The sequence below is a fragment of the Sinocyclocheilus grahami genome, unplaced genomic scaffold (genome assembly GCF_001515645.1).
Source record: "Sinocyclocheilus grahami isolate Dianchi unplaced genomic scaffold, SAMN03320097.WGS_v1.1 scaffold210.1, whole genome shotgun sequence".
NCBI classification, from domain to species: Eukaryota; Metazoa; Chordata; class Actinopteri; order Cypriniformes; family Cyprinidae; genus Sinocyclocheilus; species Sinocyclocheilus grahami.
This window is the reverse complement of record NW_015505389.1, coordinates 633,843-637,358: the sequence shown is the minus strand read 5'-3', so window position 1 is coordinate 637,358 and position 3,516 is coordinate 633,843.

Here is a 3,516-nt window from a genome sequence, read left to right as displayed (position 1 = left end):
TTTTTTACAGTACTGTGTATACTGAACTTTACTGTATTTACCATACACAGTACTGAAACATCTCAACATGTTATCACGGTATGTTTAAAAAAACTACCACTTTTGTTGGAAAAGGAGCATTAGCCACCCTGGAATACAATACATGTGATACAGTAACGTGATATAGTACAGTACTGTAAATACTCTAGATACAGTCTGAGTAGAGTAGAGAGTTGAAGACATACCTGTTTTCCAGTCGGAATGTCCTTATTATGGATGAAACTGTGAAACGGCTTAGATTAGGATGGACTCTCTGCCCAGCTTCCCTTATAGTCAGGCCATGGTTTATGACATGGTCCACCAAAGTTGCCCTTATGTCATCCGAAATAATGGTCCTTGCGTGGCCTCTTCGACCACGTCCTCCTCTCGCTCTCCGTCTTCCTCTTCCTCTGCCTCTAGCTCTCCCTGCTTGCAAAGTTCTCAAAATGGCTTAACTGAGACCTTTTTGTAGCTGGCTGATTGGTGTTCAGTTTTGTAAGTAAGTGTTTTCAGGTGTGTGTCAACGTCTTTTCAATTAACCAATGTGTGTTGTATTTTGAATAGATGTGTTTTCCCAATGGTACTCTGAGATTTCATTTTTGAACTAAGTGTCTTATGTATGAAATAGTGTGTAGTGTCTAGGAGCAAGTGTGTTGCAGAATTGCAGCTAAAGTGCAAAGCAGCACTTTTGTTTAAAGTATGGTTACACTGTGTTTAAGGTATAGTAACAAAAGCTTCAAGTTTTGTTACTTTGGTCTAAGCATGTGTCTATAGTGTTCAAGCAACGGGCAAAAACTGTAAAATCAGATACTCTTAAGACTTTTACTCAAGTTGTTTTGGAATTAGTTACTTGTAACGTGTAGTGGAGTAATTTTCACCGTAAGGTATCTGTACTTTTACTCAAGTATGGTTTTTAGGTACTCTTTACACCTCTGACACATACAGTAGGTACAGTCTGGAGTAGAAACTTGAAGATATACCTGTTCTCCAGTCGGAATGTCCTTATTATCAATGCTACTGTGTAGCGACTGAGGTTAGGGTGGACTCTTTGCCCAGCCTCCCTCATGGACAGGCCATGATTTATCACATGGTTCACCAGAGTAGCCCTGATGTCATCTGACACACGTCTCCGCACTGGTCCTCATCTTTGTCCTCGTCCTCTTCCACGTCCGACTCCTCTCTCTCTTTGTCCTCCTCTTACTCTGACTCTCATTGCCTCCATGCTTGCAAAGTTCTCAAAATGGCATACCTGAGGCCTATTTGTAGTGCTAAGGCTCAGACCGATTGGTGTTCTGTTTTCTGTGCAAGTGTTTTCAGGTGTGTATGTAAGTGCCTACAATTGCCAGATGAGTTTTGCATTTTGAACAGAGTGTTTTGCCAATGATAACAGGTGATTTCGTTTTTGAACAAGGTGTCTAATGTAAGAAAACGTGTGTAGTGTTTCGCAATAAGTGTGTTACAGAATTGCAAACAAAGTGCAAAGTTGACTATGTGTTTGTAATGTGGGGTTTGGGTTTTGTTTCATGTTCATGTTTTCATGTCTTTTATTTTGGAGTTTCTTCATGGTCCCTGTTTGTGTCATGCTTCCCTTGCCTCATGTCTCTCTGCCTGGTGTATGTGTCATGCTCTCATTTGGTTATTGTCTAGTCATGTGATTCCCTTGTCTGTCATGTTCTGATTGGTTGTCCTACTCATGTGTCTTGTTTCCCATAGATTTGTTCTTGTCATGTGACCCTCTTGTTTGCTATAAGTAGCCTTCATGTTCCCATTGTGCCTTTTTCGTGTATTGATGTTGTAACCTGCTGTTGGTGAGTCTTGTCTGTTCATGCCAAGTCTTGTCTGTTCATGCCTAGTCAAGTCAAGTCAGGTCAAGTCAGGTCAAGTCAAGTCAAGTCAAGTCAAGTCAAGTCAAGTCAAGTCAAGTCAAGTCAAGTCAAGTCAAGTCAAGTCAAGTCAAGTCAAGTCAAGTCAAGTCAAGTCAAGTCAAGTCAAGTCAAGTCAAGTCAAGTCAAGTCAAGTCAAGTCAAGTCAAGTCAAGTCAAGTCAAGTCAAGCTCCATTGAGTCAGGACTTTTGTGGACTTTGTCACCAAGTGGATTTTAATGAGACATTCGTTAAGGACATTTTCCGCTATTCCGCTATGAAAAATGTATCTAGTTTAATGCCACGCAATACTCCTCACTGGACTCTTGAAAAATACATTGACTTTGCCTTGTTGCTGGCTGATTCACCCTTCACTGTGGGTGTTAAGCATGTGTCTATAGTGTTCAAGCAACGGGCAAAAACTGTAAAATCAGATACTCTTAAGACTTTTACTCAAGTTGTTTTGGAATTAGTTACTTGTAACGTGTAGTGGAGTAATTTTCACCGTAAGGTATCTGTACTTTTACTCAAGTATGGTTTTTAGGTACTCTTTACACCTCTGACACATACAGTAGGTACAGTCTGGAGTAGAAACTTGAAGATATACCTGTTCTCCAGTCGGAATGTCCTTATTATCAATGCTACTGTGTAGCGACTGAGGTTAGGGTGGACTCTTTGCCCAGCCTCCCTCATGGACAGGCCATGATTTATCACATGGTTCACCAGAGTAGCCCTGATGTCATCTGACACACGTCTCCGCACTGGTCCTCATCTTTGTCCTCGTCCTCTTCCACGTCCGACTCCTCTCTCTCTTTGTCCTCCTCTTACTCTGACTCTCATTGCCTCCATGCTTGCAAAGTTCTCAAAATGGCATACCTGAGGCCTATTTGTAGTGCTAAGGCTCAGACCGATTGGTGTTCTGTTTTCTGTGCAAGTGTTTTCAGGTGTGTATGTAAGTGCCTACAATTGCCAGATGAGTTTTGCATTTTGAACAGAGTGTTTTGCCAATGATAACAGGTGATTTCGTTTTTGAACAAGGTGTCTAATGTAAGAAAACGTGTGTAGTGTTTCGCAATAAGTGTGTTACAGAATTGCAAACAAAGTGCAAAGTTGACTATGTGTTTGTAATGTGGGGTTTGGGTTTTGTTTCATGTTCATGTTTTCATGTCTTTTATTTTGGAGTTTCTTCATGGTCCCTGTTTGTGTCATGCTTCCCTTGCCTCATGTCTCTCTGCCTGGTGTATGTGTCATGCTCTCATTTGGTTATTGTCTAGTCATGTGATTCCCTTGTCTGTCATGTTCTGATTGGTTGTCCTACTCATGTGTCTTGTTTCCCATAGATTTGTTCTTGTCATGTGACCCTCTTGTTTGCTATAAGTAGCCTTCATGTTCCCATTGTGCCTTTTTCGTGTATTGATGTTGTAACCTGCTGTTGGTGAGTCTTGTCTGTTCATGCCAAGTCTTGTCTGTTCATGCCTAGTCAAGTCAAGTCAGGTCAAGTCAGGTCAAGTCAAGTCAAGTCAAGTCAAGTCAAGTCAAGTCAAGTCAAGTCTGTGTCTCGGATTATTGTTTGGATGTTTGGATCACTCTGTAAATAAACTGCACTTGGGTTCTCACTACGCTCGCCTTCAGTGGA